This window comes from Mytilus edulis, chromosome 3 (assembly GCF_963676685.1).
Source record: "Mytilus edulis chromosome 3, xbMytEdul2.2, whole genome shotgun sequence".
NCBI classification, from domain to species: Eukaryota; Metazoa; Mollusca; class Bivalvia; order Mytilida; family Mytilidae; genus Mytilus; species Mytilus edulis.
The window spans coordinates 12710228-12732586 of NC_092346.1; the positions used below are offsets into that span (position 1 = coordinate 12710228).

At 36.2% G+C, this 22359-nt stretch overlaps 1 long non-coding RNA gene across 1 annotated transcript; it reads right to left on the reverse strand.

Moving 5' to 3' along the window:
• Positions 1-2290: 2290 nt before the first annotated feature.
• On the reverse strand, positions 2291-3365 carry LOC139514787 (uncharacterized). Its single transcript, XR_011662700.1, has 2 exons — positions 3292-3365; positions 2291-2621 (listed from the first exon to the last, which is right to left on the reverse strand). It is a non-coding gene; the product is annotated as an uncharacterized lncRNA (long non-coding RNA).
• Between the last annotated feature and the right edge of the window lie 18994 nt (positions 3366-22359).

A 22359-nucleotide genomic window follows, 5' to 3' on the forward strand; every position in this document is an offset into this window, starting at 1 on the left:
GCGACGCAATTCCAACGTCTTTTTCATTACGCGTTGAAATAAATATGATAGTTATGCAGAAAATACAACCATTTACAGGTCGAGGATGTACCTTTGGTACAATCCTCAGAGTACCATAGTTTTACGTCATTTTACATTAGATTTTGGCTGTACATTGATGTCTTCTGTTTTAGCGCGAATATGTAACTTCGACAACGTCATAGTTCCCCCATAGCTAAGTTCCGTAGCTCTTAAGGTCCTTTTTTTTGTGGACCATATAGCTACGGATCTGACCCGTTTAAAAACTTGCGATTTTGCGACCCAGGCTTGAGTCGCACTTTGTGTACTGATAACAAATTCACTTATATTTCTGGAGTTCCAAGAGGATTTATTTTATTACCGGAACTATTAATCTACATCCTTCCATATTTATCCTAAATGGTAAAACAAAAGACTGAACAGAAAGGTATTTATTCTGGCTAATTTATTCTGAATAATGCAAAATAGCAAGTTTTTAATCAGGTCAGATCCGTAGATCTATGGTCCACAAAAAAACGACATTAAGAGCTACAGTACCGCAGTTAAGTTCCCCCAACACATATCAAAGAATTTCATTCATGCATATTTCAGTTCAGAATGGCCTGAATTTAAACATCTTCTGTAAATTTGTGTGAAATAACTTTAACATGGTATAATGTTGAAATAAATATTATGGAAAAGCAACAACAGGGAGTATTGTAACACGAGGTTCAGAAGCCTGGATAATCTTAATAATGTGAAAAAATTACTTGTTTTACGCAAAATATTGTGTAGTCTTTACATTGACAACGTACATGACGTAAATAAGACCTCCCCACAAAGCTGCTTACCAACATCCAGGGGCCATGGGTTTTGAACCAACGTGTCGACAGCCAATCAACAGCTGACATTTATTCCAAGCCGGGAATAATACCTTTTACACCGCCCTTACAAGAGTAAATGAGAGTTTGATTACTAAAGTAAAACTAAGCATAAAAATGTTATTGTAATAGTGTCTTCCAGCTTCAAAGTCTATTATATGGATTGCTGCTAGAGTTAAGATACCACAGCACATGTCCTAGACCTCTGCTACTGTGGTATCTCAACACTATCAATCCAGATTAAGATAAAGATTTGTTTCCTTAGTATTTTTCTCCAATTATTTATATCAAAGATATATATTTATTATAAACTTCTACTTGTTATTTTTCTGTGATATTATGTACCAAATGAATACTCTTGTTGCAAATTAATATTGTTTCTTTTAAGTCTAGTCAACTGGTCAACTACTTGTTGTATTGATAGATATATATAGAAATTTGCATTTTTATCATGTTGTGATTTTAAAACCTGTGTCGTCAAAGACCAAAGCAGGACTAGAATTTGCTCGCTGCTCTCCATGTGGTTACCATCTCGGATGTTTTATTTAGTACAACATGAGCTTTGTCATCAATTGACTGTTTATATGTATGCATATTATTTATAAACATTGAAATACAAATATGCAGAATGCTTTGTAAATCCATACCATTTTTATGTGAAAATCTTTGAGTGTGTCTATATTTGCCATAAACATTTCATGGTTCAAATTACCGTCCCTCTGTCCATCCGTCCACATTTAAACTTTTGCCATATTTTTCTTCGCTCCAACTGATCTGATCAATTTCAAATTTGGTATACAGCTTTATATATATGTACCATAAAGTGTATTAAAGTGATTTTTGTCGCCCTCAGATATCAACTTCATGTTTCGTGGAACTCTGAATTATCCAGTATATATAACGATAGACAAAAGTGGGGCATGATTGGGGGTATGCTTAGCTCGACTTGCATACAACTAATGTTGTTTTGGTGTTTTTTTAATTATTTGTTATCTTTTATTGTTATCTTTTATTGTTAGCTATTTTTACCAATTTTTGGCCTTTTCTTTTGGTTAAATTATGAAATCTTATTGAGGTCTTATAAAATAAACTCCTGAAGCTTGATATATTTGTTGTAGCATAACACACATTCTTTATAAGACCAATGCTCAGATTTATTCCTGAAGATGAAATGAAGATTTCATGGCTATTTTATCTTTATAATGTTTTCCATTTATGGTAGGATCCTCAACTGATATTATACAGTATAAATTAGTTTGCTCAGCCAATGAAATTTGATGTTACATATCAAATTAAGTTATAGCAGTTATATTTTATTTGTTGTGTTTCCTTTAATTTGTGATCTTTTTCTATGTTAACTGTTCATTTATTCCATTGTTGGGAGTTCAAGAAAATAAAACTTTAAACAAATGTCAGATTTCAACTTTTTTATTGGAAGTAATAAAGTTTATGCAGAAAGCCTTGCATCAAGATCCTGGAATGGAATGCAGTTTTCTAGAACTCTCATGGCTTCTCTGAAGTGTGATTTATTTATCAAAATGAAATAATCACAACTAAGTTCAGCTCCTCCACCAGGTATATCAAATATCCTGTTTGTCCTGTGGAATCTTTGGTGTGAGGGGGGATTGCGACTCGGAGCAGCCATGCCAGTATACCTGCAAATCACTTTTTTGGCCATTTGCGTCTGGAGTAGCTGTTTAAATGCCTTGCATACATTAGCTGGTACTCTTCCTACTGGCCTTCCTAAGAATGAAAAAAGAAAACACATTTTATCATTCTTTAATTAGAATATAGAGGTGAAGTGTAAGGTGATGTCGTGTAAAAAATCTGAATTAAAAAATAAATAATAGAAATAGGTGGAACACATACCAGAACATAAAAATTGGGTAAATTTATAATAAGTAACATTTCGAGGTCACTGCCTGATTTTCAACAGGTGGAACCCACACCAAGTAGCAGGTTACTGACAATCTGAACAGGGGCAATACCGTTGGTGGGGTAAAACATGTCTAATTGGATCCAAATCATTCCCATATCTGTATGATTAAAAATGAAATAAGATAGAAATTAACCACAAACCATATTTTGTGTAAATCTGTAACCAATCGCAACTCAAAAAATGTTCAACCACTATTATTAAAACTCATATCGTGCATACTGAGGATGTGTATATAATGGAGAATTGACTATATTAGTTTTTACATGTTCAAATTAGTAATTTAAAAAATAATCAAAAATAAAATGCCCTGGTAATCAAGAAACCCCTGACATGCAGCCCTCAGAAATGGGTGATCCCTAATCGCGATAAGGGTTTTCTCGAATTCCCTGGCTTTAAAACGCTCCATCCCTCTGTCCTTCAATAGTGATGACAGTATTAAACAAGATCAAATTGATTTGCATTGTGTTGACATACCTGCCAGCTGCCTCAAAGGTCGTTGATTGCTTCCCTCTGGCAGCTGGTTAAGAACATGTTCCGGTAAATCCACTGGAATCTTTACCAAGACAGCATTCTCATCATACCGGTTGTTGTTTTCTATTTCTATATTTAAGTCTATGTTTATTGGTGGTCGTATATGGAAAGCATGGTATCCTTTGATGCTCCATGAAATCTTAACCAAATGTTCATCGTCAGCAGCTTGCATATTTAATGAATGGTAAACTTTGGTTAAACTCGTATAAAAAGAACTGTGCTTATTTAGCAGCTAATTCAACAACTATGTGCATGACCATAAATAAAAGAAGATGGTTTCACCGTCTTCAGAGGTACCTTTTTTACCAGAGACTGGTTTATCCGTCTTATGAGTTTATAAATGATAAAAGACCGTTTTTCCGTCTAAAGCATGTTTGTTTTGGATAAGATGGAAAAACTGTCTAGTGAATTTGACAAAATATTAAGGACAGTTTTTCCGTCTTGTTTATTTCAATTCAATATAAGATGGAAAATCCGTCTTTAAAACTGAGGATGGACATTCCATCTTATGTAAATTAGACGGATAGCCGTCTTGGAACTGACTGATTACTGTAAAAATTATTTATTCCCAAAGTTTTAATATGCAAATTAAATTAAAAACGAACATAAGTCCATTTACCGGGATGTTTTGTCCAAAGTAAAAAGCTTGCTATTGTAATTTTACATATTTTCATAAAATAAATAAATTATTTACTGTATTATACTGGATAGATATCTGGAATTAAAGGGTTTATTTGTCCTTAGTTATACCTTTAAGTAAACCAAATCGGAACATGTTCTTCTAGATAGCGCTTCGACCGATTTTGGTGCATCACCTTAGGTTTGATTTTTGGTCCCTTCCGTATTCTATATGTAGCACTCAGAAACGTGTCCTTCCCCTCAAACGTGTCCGATTCCCCAAAACGTGTCCACATCGACGTCACTGAACTGCAAAACAAGTATGGGCGCCCAAACGTGTCCATTTTTCAACTATCCCCCAAACGTGTCCATATCAAGCGTTATTTTCTTTCTAAATATGCATGAAACAATTGGACAATACGCAATCAACAGTCTAAAGCCAATTTATACACTAAAAATGTAAAATCATTTAAACTTGTATGTTCTCTCTAAATATGCACGAAATACTTGCAACTGGACAAAACGCAATCAACAGTCTAAAGTTAATAGATACAGTACAAATTTAATTTGCAATTAGTAAAAATACATTTTTTTTGTGCCATTCTTATCTAGTGTCTGTTTATTTGAAAACAGAAGTCTGTGATATCATCTTTAACCTGTAAAATGTGCCTCGTCCAGGACACTTATCTATTCATATTGCTACACCTTTTCGCTAGAAACCGCTACTAACAGCAGTCCCTTTGTTCATAGCAGGATTGTTTCTGTAATCAACGATATCTCCTTTATTCAAGTATTTGTAGCTGGTCATATCTTCCAGGGAATTTTACTAAACAATTCCACAAAATACATGTGTTCACTATCAAAGTACTGCGTGATACCACTGTTGACAAATGTGGACTGGCTCCCGGTATGATAATACATTTGAAGAACCTATCTTACTTTTTAACATGATGTCAATCAAATAATGCATGAAACATTTCGTCTCTTAAGTGATGCTCGAAACCTAAAATTTATTAAAAAAAACTGAATAACAGTTTATGATTTGATGCGCTTTTTAAATATCAGAACTGTTGAATAAATGGAAGTAAATTTTGCTGAACGATCGCTGTAGGATTGATATAAAAGACATCTCCGGAGTTAATAATACACAAATAATTTACACAGTAACAATTAATACTACTACCTTTAATATTTTGTATGTTCGCTTTTAATGAGCATAAAATACTTGCAACTGGACAATAAGCAATTTCAGTCAAAATTTAATTTATATGTTACAGATTAAATTTGCAATTATGATAATCATTAACAACCGGCATTGAACAAACTAATAAATGACAACCTCATTGCTTCCCTCTTAATAGAATTGCCGTAAACGTTATCGATTTCATTTCAGACATACATGTATTAGCGCTAAAAGACGTGAGACGTTCTGGCTTGTAATAGTGGACATGTTTTGGCGAATAACAATTATCGGACACGTTTGCGGGTTCTGAAATCGGACACGTTTAGGGAATATTGAATATTACGGACACGTTTGGGGGGAAGGACACGTTTGGGAGTGTTACATATATATTACATCATTCAGTTTATTTACAACAAAATATGGGCCTTGCCAATTATTTTGTAACTTTGGACATAATCCTTTTAAACGACGAGTATTGTGCAACCGTACTGGATTTCCTGCATCAATTTTTTGTATCTTAGTCCCAATATCATAACTTCTTTTCATTCTGTCGCTTGACAGTTTAATTTATTTCGTGCAAATTTATGAATTACCTTCAACTTTTAGGGTAATTCAGATGCATAAACAGTTTTTAAATTCAATTGCGACTTTTCAGTCTTTGGTCTACCAAGAATTAAGTCTATATACTGTAATGAATCTTGTAAATTCTACACAGGTACAATACATGTATATGTTTATATAATTATTTACTGCTCAAACTTGCTTTAATATGATGATGTGGAATGATTGCTAATAAGAGTTTAATACAACAATCGCCTGACGAAAAATGCGATTTAAGCCAACAAAAAAAATATGACGCACAGCAACCCAACATTTAAAATCCAAAATTATTAACATAGATTTTGTGCATTATTTAACAGTCTCATCTTTCATTACAAATGTACATAAGCAGTGAGTTATATTATCCAATATTATTTATGTTCATTAGCAATGTTGACTTGTGTCTTTGCATGGCTACAGAAGAAGGCAGAAAAAAATAAACTATTGGAGGGATCAAGACACAACAGAATCAAAAACTGAAGAACAAAGTTAGATTTATCCTAACAACACATTATATTGATTTAGCTATTGTATATGGCAACAACCAACTAGGGATTACATGACCATTGTCTCTGTTATACATCTTTACATGTTACTCAGTTAAGTCTGTGTTTCACTGCATCAGACACATCCGTCTTGATTCTAGTGTACGTTTCTTCATATGAACATGGTGCTAAACTTGAAACATCATCAAGTGGCGGATAACACTGAACATCCTTCAGTATTGTTGATACAACTACATTTTCCTCAAAATTTTATTGAGCAAGCTGCTGTGACTGAAAACTAAAAAGTTCTTTCTTATTGTCATCATATCTCACAAAACTTTGCCAATTTTGAGGAGTTTGTTTTGACCCTGGATTCGTCTGTGTATTCCCTTTCCCAAAAATGTAGCTCTTGCTTCTCGTAACGGTCTTCAAACTACCAGTATTGTCTATGTACGCATCAGAGACTACATTCACTATTGTTTTAGTTTCAAGGTGTTTCCTAACGAGTATGCTGATTGGGTATTATGTCCTTCCTTTAATAAAATACATTGAAACTGTAACAAGAGTGGATGAAATCTTTGATGAGTATGGTAGTTGAAGCAACAAATGCTCAGTGTTATCCACCACGTGATGTATTTCAAGTTTAGCACCATGTTCACACTAAGTGGCTGACACTAGAATCATGGTGTATGTGTCTGGTGCAGTTAAACACGAAATTAAACGAGTCATGATTCGAACAGCCACTTCTGATGATGCTGTCATTACTGTTTCGCTATTCCGTGACATAGGGGTAGACGTAATATGTATTGTGTTTGGGAAGGCAAAAAACTTTGGATTAATATCTATCAATGGCCTTTAAAATGTACTAGGCAATGAGTGATCACACACACTTATTGCGATCAATGCATTTACCGGTTGTGATACAGTTCTCTCTTTGCTTGAAAGGAAAAAAGACTGAGTGTGAGAAATGATTGCATTGGAAGATGTGACTTTAACATTAAGAATGATGTTTGATCAACCTAAATCACCGGGGTTTTACTGTAAAATCGCACAAACTTATCAGATGGGGCTAACATGGTTAACAAAGCAAGAAAATAACAATTTGCACAAAAGGGAAGGCTAATTGAGGCTATTTCCTCAACTTGGTCTAGTCTTTTCCAGCATGTAAAACGTGCAATATAATAGGACAGGTGTTAAGGGGGAAGAGATTTGGATTGGGTCTTATGCTACCCAGTCCAGGCGCTAACGGATGGCGAAGGCACGAAGAGGATTCTTTTTAAAAAAAACTCTTTCTGAGACTTCATCATTTTGTAAGAAGCTTGTACATTGTGGATGTAAGAAAGGATGTCGTGGTCGTTGTTTATGTGAAAAATCGAGTATTCCGTGCACTGCTTTGTGTGCATATGGTGGTGAATGTAAATAAACATGTGTTTTTGGTATAATAGTAATTTTTAAAATGTTTTAGTATTGTAGTGATTTTATTTTGTTTTAATCAATCTATCCAAAACTCTACACGCAAGAAACGGACTGAGGACTCATCTTTGAAATTTACACCATATTTTGTATTTAAACATTCACAACAGAATATAATTAGGGGTTTTGAGGATAACTTAAAGCCAAAAGTTTAATGACCAGCACAAAAACAAGATTGTCTTTACATTTTGAAAAAAAGTTGAAAATTTAAATAATGAATTGATATTTTTATGTCCGCCATTTTGGATATTACCGGAAGTACTTGTTTTGAAGACAGATTTCTTATACATTGTATTCATGAGAAGCACCAAAGAAAGGTTCCTGCACAATATAATTAAAGTAGCAATACATTAAAACACATTTCAATTTAACCCTCCCTAAAAAATAAGCTTATTTTAGTACAATGTCCGCCATTTTAGATTTTACCGGAAGTAGGGTTTTTGAAGACATATAATCTATATAATATATCCAACAGTAGTAAAAAAAAAAAAAAAAGGTTTTTACCAAATATTATGATAGCAGCATGATTATAACACCTTTTCAAATACTAGTCTTCGATATTGGGCTGATATAAGTATGAAATCCGCCATTTTGGATTTTACCGGAGGTGCGACATTTTTTTCAAATGCCTCCCTATCTGAAATAAAAGAGTAATAGTTGAGGAAGGTCTGTGCCAAATTCCATGCGTGTAGCAGGATGTGCACAATTCGTCTGAAATATGCTTGTAGCCGCCGGACTATAAGGAATGTTTGGCTGTTCCTATTTCCTCCCAGATAAACGTGTACAAAATATACCAAAAAAACGGTAACCCAATGAAACTGTGAAATAAACAGATTTAAAAAGCCTTCAATAAATAATTTTAACATTTAATATTCTAAAATAGAACAATTAATATCAAACAACAAGTTTTTGTTTCTGTTTAGAGATTTCTTTACGTCACACCTCATTACGATGGTGGAAATGGCGGGAGACAGTTGCACATGAAGGAAAGTCACATTTATTCCTTATTTAAAACGTTAATATGGATTGTTCCCCCAGTGATTGTACCGTTTGTGAAAATGTTTAAATCGGACAGTGGATTTCTCGCTAATAGAAAGATCGGCTTCTTCAGATATTCTTGACATCATACTTGCCAATTTGTTGAGCAGCATACCATCTAGTTGGATTAGGATACTGGAGCGGTTGCTGAAAAAATGGTATACACCTTGGGGATGAAAGGCAAAGATAAAAGTCCAAGCTAAACACTGGACAGTGAATGTCTCCAGGTTTAGCGTACATCCCTTGAATTTTCTTTTGAGTCGAAACCATGGTGTGTGTTGTCACACTCATTGTACGTCATTTTGTAGTACTCTTGTCCTCTGTCATCTTTACATTTTGCAGAAGTTGTTTTCTCCAAATCAGTAAGCCCCTCCTGTCCCCTCCTTCTAAAATTCAACATAATGTCCCAGAAAACTTTATTTTGGTGATCAGTACTGAATATACCTCTGGAATACAGCTTTTGGATATCACCTTCGGCTACATAGATATAGGAAGATGTGGTATGAGTGCCAATGAGACAACTCTCCATCCAAGTCACCATTTATAAAAGTAAACCATTTGTAGCAATATACCAACTTCACCTGCATATGGGATATATATTTCCCAACTTACTGAAGACAATACAAACACATTGACGTGGCTCGGTACTTATACATCTCGTCAATGTGTTTGTATTGTCTTTCATATTTTGGTGGTGCGTTTTGTATATGCGACTTTGTACTTTAAAAGATCCCGTCAGTATGATATTGTTCTATTTTATGTCATTATGATATATTTCTATTATGAATTACAAAATACGTTGAACCACAAACCTTAAAATCATTAAATGCGTAGTGGAATTAACTATTTGTGGATTCTTATAGATTCTATATATAAGTTTTGGACTATTTTAAATCTCGGGTCTATTTCTGAAATTTATTCTTACATACTTTGATTTTTTGTAACCCTGTATGCTCACATTGCCTATGTAAATTTTAAAATTGTTTGTATGCACATTGAACGACAAATCTATGTGACGTATACAATTTTCTGGCGTCAGCCACTCAATGGATGTGTTTGTAGATAATGGATGTGATTGTAGATAGATGTTCTTGTGTTCTGTTAAATTGTTCCTTTTAAAATTGTTATACGATGATGACTGATGTACCCATATTTTGACTATTTTATTTATCGTGTCTGTTTAGTTAACGCATCAATGAAAATATAACGGAATTTGATGAGACTGTCAAAGTGAGAGGGTTAGCGCTATAAAACCAGGTTTAATCCACCATTTTTTGCATTTGAAAATGCCTGTACCAAGTCAGGAATATGACAGTTCTTGTCCATTCGTTTTTGATGCGTTTTGTTATTTGATTTTGCCATGTGATTATGGACTTTCCGAATTGATTTTCCTCTAATTTCAGTATTTTTGTGATTTTTCTTTTTGATAGGGACAGAAATTAGCCTCGCAACAGGCAACCTACGGACAGTCCCTTCTACGAGTTTTTGCAAAGGTTTTTACCGTGCAAAAACTTTAGCACTCACTAAGAGAGTCATTGGAATTAACATCCCCATTTTGACCGGACGTGGCTGTACATTTGTACACCTCGCACAGCAAAACGGTAGCCTCACTTTGGCGGGTGTTTTGCTGCCAGCCGGAGGAAGACCAATGGTGACCATACTTCTATTCCCCAGTCAGCATTGGGGGCAAAATCGAATTGATCATTGGTTAATATCTTTTTTTCTAATGTTGCTTATTTGTACGGGTTTTTTATAGCTCACTTGCACTAACGCTATTGCCATAGATTTGCTGTCTGTGATAACCGCTTTTTAGCTCACCAGACCTAAAAGCCCATGCGAGCTTTTGTCATCATTTGACGTCCGTCAACAATTCACATTTTAATCTTCTCCTCTGGAACCACTGGGCAATTGGAACCAAACTTTGGTGCTTGGATGGTCCCCTTTCCGAATTATATCCAGGGTGGTGATCGGAAATCTAGTGTGGCTGCCGTTACTAAAAGGAGGGGGTAGTATTTAAAAAAATCTTCCTCTGAAACCGCTCGGTCAATTATGACCAATCTTTGTAAGAATGGTCCTTTGATGGTCTTCTTTCAAAATTATATTCGATGACACTACCCGTCAACCAAGATGGTCGTCACAGTAGGACTTAGTTTAAAATAGACCTATGGAAAATTCATTAAAAATTTTATAGTCTGAAAATGTTTGCTCAGTTGGACCCAAACTTTGGTAGAATGTTCATTGGCCTGGTCCCTCTCGGAATTGTATCAGATGGTACTAACCGCCAACCTAGATGGCACTAACCGCCACAGCCGGAATTAATGTACATAGGACCCTACGGGCAAATCTATTAACAAATCTTGTTTTGAACTGCTTTCTCAATTGGAACATCACTTTGGTAAAATGGTTGTAGGGTGGGTCTCTCTCAGAATTTTATCGGACCCCACTCACTCACTAAGATGGCCGTATCAGCAGAGATAAAATATGTTTTTACTGGACATACTTTCTATTAGAATCTAGTTTTGTTTTATGAAAGCTGTGTCTAGGTAGCGTTTTTACCACTGATTTCTATTTCCAAGTATTGCTTTAAAGTGAAATATAACGCTACGTCCCCAATAAACAAATACAAACCTTACTTTTGACTCGTTCACTCTGCTCCTGCTGCCGCTTTCGATCTCCATCTTTAATGTGTCAGCACATGAAGTAAAATACTGACCGTTGGAACGAATATTGTTATTATAACAATCCGTATTAAATTATATTCCTGGTACCTTTGATAACTATTAACATCAAATAAATAAGTTGACCTAATCAATTCACAAGTCGGCTTCTTGTTTATACTATGTGTTTACATTTATATTAGTAAGTCGACATTGTATTGGATTTCTTTCTACATCATTCCGATAAAATTCAAATAAAAAAGCTGTCGACTTAATCAATTAACAAGTTGAATTCAACATGTTGACTTCTTATTACTACATTTGTATGTAATTAGCAATACGACATTGTAATGCAATTTTTTCTACATCATTCCGACAAGATGACTTCAACATGATGATTTAATTCCAGCTTACAACACACAACATAACTTATAATTTCGAATTAATTGAAACAAAGTAACTGAACAAGGGGTGCACCATGTGCGCTTTCATAGCTAATAGTTATCAACCTCATTGAACCGACGAATCTTGAAAGAGTGTAACTGAAGTCCTGTTTCTTATTCAACATCCAACAAGAATTTGATGAAAATTTAGGTTAGCTTATTTGAGTGGTAAATTATAATATTCCAGTTTTTTAAGTTTATATTATATTAGTTGACAATAATAATGTAGTGTAAAAAGTAAAAACACAAAAATACTGAACTCCGAGGAAAATTCAAAATGGAAAGTCCCTAAACAAATGGCAATATCTAAAGCTCAAACACATCAAACGAATAGATAACAAGTCGACTGTCATATGCACATACTTGAAGATCGCGGATGTGTTATAAATCAGCAGTAATATTGTACTTCATACACAATTACAGTTAACAAGTACTAAAATATTAAGTAACAAATTTCATACTAAAATATTAAGTAACAAATTTCATACTAAAATTATATTTATATCATCGATTAGACATTTTATCATTTTTTTTAAATATATCACACAATTAACAAATTGTTCCATAACAACTAAAATGATCGAATCATCGACACAGGACACGTGATCTCATATTGTAAAATTATCTACGATTACAAATTGGCTACATGAGGAGTACATTCGGCCTTGCGCTAAGGGGTATTATTAGATAATACGTCACAAGTACAAGTAAAATAATATTGTCGGTGGTAGTACTAGCGTTCATTATATCATTATATATTGTGCCGATTTAGATATGAATACAATCGAATGTCTTTGTTTAAAGACAAACTACCTGTAATCTGACGAATATTATCAGGTGATTTATAAATTTAGATATATAGTTCAACATGTCGGTAGAGAGGCTGACATTGAATGTGGCAATTCATATTAAAATTCTGTGGTAAGGTCACACGGTTATATATGTGAAATAATGTTGTCGTTGGCAGAGCGGAAAGTTATATGTGCATTATCTACCGTGCAGGAGCCACTTATTCTAGTCCCCTTTTTTCTGAGTGAAAATTAAAATAGCTCGTTGGTATTTAAGTCATCGCTTGACACCAATACAAACAATTTATTCTTATCCGGACGGACAGGGTTACAAACGGTGCCTGAAAATAAGCAACACGATGTAGTGTAATTGCCCCGTAGTTCTAGGGGATTTCCCCAACCTGTCACACGGGTACTGGTACATCACCGAGGGATCCGAAGGGACACATGACATGACGTAACAGTTGGGTACTTCCAGCCTCTTCCTCGATGACATCGCTCTCTTACCACGGAACGAGCAAGGCAATGCGCCTGATATCTGGGGCTAGACGAGGTTAGCTGGGACTGACACCTTGTAGGAAGGTAAGGGCACTCTTACACTAAACATAGCTTGTATCAACCCCTCGGGTAACCATAGAGCTCAGCGAGACAGGCCAAATAACACTTTACTGGTAGTTGCGGGTGGTTTAAATTTTGGTCCTGTAGGGGATTGGACGCCATTTTGGCATCACTCCAAAATTTTGAGTGCCTTCAGTCAAATCTAAAAATAAGTATTTTGTCTAAGGGAGACAAACCAGGTTCGATGGTATACTTTCTAGTTGAAAGTCAGTAGAAATACATCGTTTTTGCATAGTTTTTGGGCTGAGGAAAAACTTTTTGAAAAGTTTGCTTTAGTGATAGCGAGGTCACGTCAGCGGCGAGATTTGGTCGCCATCTTGGATTCTGTTTACAGATGTAAACAAACACAAGAGCAGTTTGCTTTTATAGTGTTCCGTGTATATTTATTTTTGACTTGAGTTTTTATTGAATAAAAAATTATTGTTGATCCGTGTATATATATATAATTTTGTGAATTATATTGAATAAAGTCAAATAAATTTTTATAACTTTGTAAAGTACAAAGTCACTATGCAGGGGTACATGATCAATATTAACACCTGTCCTAAGGTAATTCTTGCCTGCATACCTGGCATAGGGGAGGCCATAGCAGGAAGGATCATGGATATTAGGGCAAAAGGTATCCACATTGATAGAGATGTTTTATTCCAAATTCCACACTTGAGAGTGACAGAAGGTATTCTGGGTATAATTGATTTTTCACGAAGACCAAGAGCTGAGCTCAGGGAAGCTGTCCATGACGGAGCCTGTTCTGTGAGTATGTTGCCTCCAAAGCCTGATCATGTGATTGTTGATATGGAGCCAGAGGAGTATCCTTGTTCAAGTTTTAAGGATACAGGTACTCAAGATGAGGTAGAATCATCTTGCTCAGAGGATGGAGCCTGCTCCAGTCTTGAATGGGACAAACATCGCCTGGAACAAATACAAAGTCGTTCTGAACATTTAACTATGTTAGAGCAGTTACATTGTGAACCATCACAGGAGAGCCTTTCTTCAGAGAGTTTGAACTCAGACCTGAGTGTTTGTAGCAATGAGTATCATACTCAACCACCAAGGATCAACATGGTTGCACACCCTCAACCAGACAGTCAACAGGACGGTGATGTCCCATATGACAGAATGTTCATACCGCTTAGCCAGAACTGGCATATTCAAAACCCTGTAGTCCATCAACAGGAAGATTGCAACCATCAACAAGAGGTGCAACAGACTCCGCCTAGATATAATAGCTCTGATTATGACCAACAACCAAGGTTCTTACATACACCTACATCTGACCATGTTCACTTTTCACCAAGTGTACAACATGAGCACCACTATGTCGACCAATATCAACATGGCTTCAATAGTCTTCACCGACTGGAAGTCAACAAGAGTCAACAAAGAGTGCAAATGCAACATAAAGTACAATGCCTACAACAACGGCTAGACCAGCTTCAACAAGGGGTCATTAACTATGCACAGCCTGTGCAACAACAACATCTAGCTGCAGCGCCGGTTTCTATACCTCAACAGCGGCTACAACAACAGGTTAGTGAAGTTGTTCATCAAAAACCAAATTATCCAGAACCAAGGTTTCAACCACCAAGTTCTGTACCAGAAGTTCAACAACATAAGATGATTGGTCACCCAACTTCTATGTATCAACCTCCTAGAGGTGAACCACCGCCACAAGCACCAACAAATTTAATGCCTTACAACCATCAATTCATACCTGGTTTAACGTACCCAAGTTTGGGTCAGTCACAACTATTACACGTGCCTCAGTTACCTATGCCTGGCACACAGCAGCAACCTCCACCATCAGGAGCACCTCAGCTGCATTATAACCAACCTTCAGCAAGACAGAATGAATATAATAGTGATTACTATGGGAGACAAGAAAGAAGTGATCCTAGACATAAATATATAGGTGATTCTGACATGTCAAATGTTTCAGCATACCGCCAGTCCAGAACAAAGCGAAGGTCAGATCCTGAGTACAACAGACCTCATAAGAATCAACAGCGTGATTTCTCACCTTTAAGAAGTGTAAGGAGTTTTCCATTACACCGTAGTCGTTCAAGTCCTAGAAGGTCTAGAATGTCTAGTGACTCCCGATCAGAATCTGACACAGATGGTCAAAGTTCTGAAAGCAGTCAGGAAAGTAGACAAAAGGAGAAAATAGAGAAAAGACAATTTCTGTCCTCGATCCCGAAAACGCTCCGCTATAATGGGAAGGGCAACTGGAAAGCCTTTTATACCAAGTTTTCTAGTTATGCTAAAATGGCCGAGTGGACAGATAAACAAAAAAGGGAACAGCTCTGCTGGTGCCTAGATGATGCAGCCAGTGAGTATTACACCTTAATCCTAGAAAATAACAAAACAGCAAGTTTTTCTGATATTGTATCCAATATGAATAAGAGATTTGGTCATCAAGAATTGCCAGAAGCCTCACAGGTTCAGTTCCAGACAAGTGCCCAAGGAGAAAAGGAGACCTTGGAGGAGTGGTCGGAAAGAGTGTTGACTCTCGCCACTAGAGCCTATAGCAGGTACAGTGAACAACTAATGACTGAACAGGCAATCATGAGGTTTTGTCAGGGTTGTGATGATACAGTTGCTGGAACAGAAGCTTGTATCTCTAAACCAAAGTCCATGGATGCAGCCTTGGATATGATTAGATGGTGTCAGCACACTAGGAAGGCTGTCAGTGCCATTCAGAAAACTAGCAAGGAGGAGTCTCTTTCAGAGAAGTCAGTTAACTCACCAGTAGTTCTTGGTGTAGGTAGCACCAAGTCTAGTATGGATAATCGTCTCTCTCGCATAGAAGAACATATAAAGAAAATGATGTCAACAGTAACCAGTTTGGTTCAGGAACAATCAGCCAAACATGGAACCAGTCCTAGTTCTAGGTCACCTAATCAAGACAACATGTATTCTGATTATTCCCCTACTCGTAATTATGGTCGAGGGCGAGGGAATAACTCTGGCGACAGGAGATATACCAGACAGGGTTATTATAATAATGAATGCTTTAATTGTCACCAGCAAGGTCATTATATCAAAGACTGTCCAGAACTTTATGTACAAGAAACAGAAAGACAGACAGTACAGAAAGAGCCAACATCTCAACAAGTATCTTTTGATGAGAATAACAAAGACAATTTTCATGAATCTGAAGGAGTAGTATCTGGAATCAGTACAGTTAGATCACTAGGATCAGCCAAACTCTTTAGAGTTGAAGTATATATTGCGGGAAAGAAAGTACTCGCTCTAGTTGATTCAGGTTCTGAAGTAAGTATTCTTAAGGACACAATTTTTGACACTTTGGAGCCTAAGCCCTATGTTATCAGGGAGACTACCATGCATGGTGCTGGTACCAACATGACAATGCCATGCAGGCTTTCTAGTCCTATAAAGTTTAAGATTGGAGGTATACAGTTCAATCAACAACTGTATGTAGCTCCAGTTTCATGTGATATGATACTGGGATGTGACTTTATCATGCATAATAGAGTTGTCATGAATATAAGAGAACTAACATTAACTGTACAGAATAGGAACATGCCACTAATACTAGGAGATGAAAATATAACTCATGAACCTAATGTCAACGTTGTTCATGGAAAGAACACTTCAGATTCATCGTCAGATGAGAAACCCAGAACAGAAGGGTCAACACAAAGGTTCCCAGCCAGCAATGCTGAATTTCATCTTGAAACAGTCGTTCCTCAAGTAGAGTCTAACCTAGCCATGAGGGCCTCAACATCTACACAGGGATCTGAGCCTGATCAATGTAGAGACAGTAGGGTTGACAAGGTAGAATCAAGAGAGAGCCTTGAGTTTTATACCTGTCCCAAAAGTGGAAAAAGGGAGAGGACTTGTGTTCAAAGTCGAACAGACCGTAAATGTCCTGTAAAGAACTGCCCAGTAGTGGTAGATAGAAGAGACGTAAAACGTCATTGTTTTGAAGAACATCTTTCTGAAATCTTTCAGACCTATCATTCCAAAAGACTGATGGGGGATAGACGATTTCACCAACATAGAGCTTATGTGGTTATGCTCCTAGCAAAATGGTTAACCAGGCAGGAAACAGTGACTGCCAAAGACTTGGTGAATTTCCTCAATGAGAAGTCTTTTGTGCCCCGTTCTACACATGTTACAGGGATACAAATGCAAGTCCATCGTACAGTTTGTAAAGAGATGGGATGGACAGACTATTTCAGATATAGCTTGCGACCGATAAACAGCCCTGCCTGTTTACTCAACTGGAGAGTCCTTACTTCAGTTCTAAACTTTTTAAGCCCTGAACAACAAGATATGGTAGCCGAAGGATTTAGCTACAATCCTAGAAATCCTCCTGAACCTGAGGAACTTGCTGAGATGAATGCCAGTTTCTGGCCAGTGTTTGTTAACAAAGCTCAAGATGAGTCAGCAATCCCTCAAAAAGAAGGGGAGGAAGACAAAGTTCAGTCTGAACAAGAAGGACGTACCATAGTAATGGACGAAATAGAAGAAATTCACTATGAGAGTGAAAGTTTGAACACTGAAACATCTAGCAAAAAGAGAAAATTGCAGTCCAATATTGCTGACAATGACACAAATGCACACCATACTCCGAAGAATGAAATCGCACTTCTCCTGGAACGCCAAGTTTCACAACTAGCTGAATCCCAGGTAGAGCACTCTTCTTCGCAGCTCAAGTTGAGTCAGAGCCCTCAAGTTCCAACACTTGTGGTTATACAGTATGGAGGTTTGCAGTGTATGGCAAGTGTAAGTTCTATGACGGAACTGTACAATGTAGTAACAGAACGTTTCCCTGAAAGTGGGAATGTTTCACTGATCTGTGAAGGATCAGTCTTACATGACAGTGTACGCTTTGACCTGTTAGGTCACCGTCCTCACATTGAGGTGAGGCGCCTTCAGTAGTTAAATTGTCAAAACAGAACAGTTTTCCCAGTTTGGGATTTAGCGCCTTTGAAATTATGTTGAGTGTGAACCAGTTTTGTATTTTCTGTGATTTTTATTAGTTTTTTTTTTTTTTTTTTGGCTTCACACTCTCACATGTAAAGTGTACAAATATGTTGAATAGTTGAAACAGATATATAAGAGTGGTGTCATGACCCTGTTATTATGTAAATTTTGGTGATACTAACTATTAAAGTAGTAAAATAGTTAAATGCATCCTTATATAGAGGCACTATATATGTGTTTTTTTTTTGACAAGAGTCAAATTATTTATGATCATGTACATCCTTCCCAGTTTTGGGATTATAGACCTATAGTATTAAGTCGGTTGTAAATTATGTATAAAGATATACATGTACATGTTAGTTAGTTTCATTTGGAAATTCAGGGTGGTATTAATGAACTTGTCATTTAGACATTGAAATAGTTTTATATTTTGAAGTATGATTTTTGTCAGTTAAGGTCTGAACAGTTGATACATGTATATGTATGTGAACATTACACAGAGTCAGGGTTTTTAGACGTGTTGAGCACGCAGTTTATTGTCTTGTAATGAGACCCATGTCCAGGACTGTATAAGTTGGAATAGCATATGGCTATGGTCGACCTGGAGTTCGGCTGTTATTTGTCCTGAAGAACCTGTTGAGGTTGGCACCCTGTGGCAACTCTGGTGTGTAAATTGTTGGGAGTTTGGTACTCCATAGATAAGATAGCTGTTCAGAGCTCGATTTTCATATGTTTATTTTTACATGGGTAATTAAATTATTTTTTTTTCCTTGGGAAATATTAAGTTTTGTCAAATTTCCCCTTATCCAGGATTAAGGGGGTGGATACTTAGGATACCCTGTGTCATGGTTTAATTAGTAAAAGACGTTGCCAGTCTTCCCCTTGGGAATTTTTGTAATATTATACAGTCGTTTTTGTCGGAACTGTAGTTCCTCCTTTTTAAGATGGAGGGGGGTGTAGTGTAATTGCCCCGTAGTTCTAGGGGATTTCCCCAACCTGTCACACGGGTACTGGTACATCACCGAGGGATCCGAAGGGACACATGACATGACGTAACAGTTGGGTACTTCCAGCCTCTTCCTCGATGACATCGCTCTCTTACCACGGAACGAGCAAGGCAATGCGCCTGATATCTGGGGCTAGACGAGGTTAGCTGGGACTGACACCTTGTAGGAAGGTAAGGGCACTCTTACACTAAACATAGCTTGTATCAACCCCTCGGGTAACCATAGAGCTCAGCGAGACAGGCCAAATAACACTTTAACGATATATTATCGATTCTTTTTTAAATAACTGATCTGTGGAAGTCGAAGTAAAGTTTAAAATCTAGAAACAAATCTTCATTACGTGTACAACAAGCACCGTCATTCTGTCCAGGGGTTTACTGCCATTCATATACTGTTTATTAACCAAAATCGTCCTTGAAGTTCATGAAAATTGCTGATATAAATCAACCACAAAAAATATAGAATGTCGAAGAGAAATTCCTTACAGGTGGCCACTACGTCATACAGGTAATGGAACATTAATATTGTCGTTGGTAGTATATTAGTGGAGCGGCAAATGTTGAAAAAGTCGCTTAGATGACAATATTAAATTCCTTGAAGGGTGTGTTTGGTTTGCAGGTGTGCTTGATTTTTTTCCCCAATCAAATGGACAATTTAACAGTCTCGTTAAACCTGGTCTCGCCAGATGCCAAAAAATGAAAGTGGGTGTTGGTGTCTGATAAAATGCTGCAGCAAAGAGACGTGGTGATTTTTTTTCAGTTATTTGAACGAATTTTGCAATGAAACAGCAAGTGAATTGCCCATATTTAGGTATCATATGTCATTTTATAAGAGCTACACAAGTAAGCTAAGCAGAATTTAAAATCACTATCATGTAATTCAGCTGAAAAGGAAACACGAGATATAAATTCCGATTTATCTAATTCTTTGGTTCCTGAAAATATAAATCACAATACATGAAAGTGTATTATTTGCAAAAAAAATTCTCATAAAAGGGTGAAAACATTACATACAATTTCATCTGCTGAAAGGTTAGTCAATCTTAAACATGTTGCTGTTAGAGCATGCGATGCTGAAATAAATTATCGAATAGGGCAAGATATTATTTTCTCAATAATGCAGTGTACCACGCAGCATGTCTGACCACATACTAGGCATATAGACCAAAATCCACTGACAAAGATTGAAAATTTAAATGCACATGGTTTCTGTGTCAAGTATGATGAGGTTCGGAGGTTTTTGACTAGTATAGCGAATGCTGAAATAACAAAAAATACAAGGTGGTTGTTATGTCTCATTCAGTATAGCTGTGGTTCCTAAATCCAAGAAGATGTGGACAATATTGACATCAATACCGAAACGATTGACGGTAAAAACATTTCTCTCGATGGCGCGTGATATATTTCAAAATTCAGTTCTACATGGAACACTCGGATTTAGTATCAGACAACGGTTTGAGGGAAACAGGACAATTATTAGGAATTAGTCTATGAAGAAAAAGTTTCTTCGATGATGCAGTGCTTACCCTTTACAAAACCAAAAATAAGAGGCGAACCGTCGCGACGTCAAAATACACTTGAACTTTAAAACACTTGCAAAGATCCATTCTGACAGACTCCAGGTATGTTGTACGTAATTCTTAGAATGATATGAAGAGAGGGATCTGTCTGACATCGAATTGTCTAGTAATTGTACCTAACTCCCCATGTGCTTTTGGTTGGAAAACTGCGCAAAATGATAAGTTAGAGCCAGTTGTCTTTGAGGGACAAATGGCATCAGACTTTCTACAAGATTTAATTTGTTCTTGTAAGGGGACAAAAGCATGCCAGGCCGCATGTGTTTGCAAGGACCAGGGTCTTCAACAAGTTGTACTGATTTCTGTTTTTGTCAAATTTAGGTAGTTGTAAAAATGGCTAGGCAGAATAAGTCGACATAGCTGATGACACAGATGAAATAACATGAAAGTAGTTCTTGTTGTACTACTTGGTAACTTTATTTTAATTTTCTATAATTTTTTCGACGTTTCATTTGGTATGAAAATAAACTTATAATAGATATCAAAACAGTCACGTCGCAATTTATGAATTTGTTCTACAACACGCTTGCCCACATTGAGTAATATATATAGACAATAATAGTGCGTTGACTTGACATATCAACGGTATAGGGATGAGGCTTAGAAACGGGGAAATGCGAGGCTCTGCCGAGCTTTTTCCCCGTTTTGAGCCGAATCCTTATATCGTTGGAATGTCAAGTCAATGCACTATTATTGTCTTTATACTGCAATCTAAAAAAAAACATTTTCAATTGTTGTTTAATGTGTTAATGTTATTATTTGCTTAAATATTGGGAAACTTCTCCCTTTTATAAAAAGGCCTCATATCATGCAGGCGGTGAAATATACAACACGATGAAATGTACATGGTGAACGAGTTTGTTTGAGAGTGAACTAAAATATCAGCAATAACCATAAAACATAATAATTTATAGTTAGCAAACCAAAAATATTATCAAGTGAAATATGTTATTTTTCTAAAAATTGCAAAAGAAATAAGTTTGAGTCGTTGTATAAATTGGAAACAAGAACAGGTTGAATAGGTCGTATGAATAATTAGTTATAATTTCGGAAATTTCTAATTAAATATTGATGAGGAAAAGTGATATCAGGTCAGTGACTGTATATGACATAGAAATATACGGTCAACGCATTTTAACTGCTCAAATAGAACGAGTGCAGTATAAATATCACTCCCAAAACTATATTATATGAAAAGGTATCTTGTATGGAGATACTAGAAGTTAGAATTCAAAACTCAGTGACATGTCGAATCCTTGAAAACTGAAAGGAAATTTAAGTTGACTGCACATTTTGTTTGATTTATCAACTATGCATTTCGGATACTCTTTTGAAAACTTTTATCATAAAGTATTCAAGAAATGCTATTTGTCGCGGTCAAATATCAAGGTTATTCTGTTACTGTGTTTTATTAGGCATTATAATTTGTATACCAGTAAACACAGACTAGCTTAAAGTTAAATAAACGTTGTTCTGACGATTGTGCAAATATGAAAAAGATTTTGTATGAACCAACGCATTTCTACATAATACTATTCATATAATTCATTGAATAGATTATTAATTTCGAAA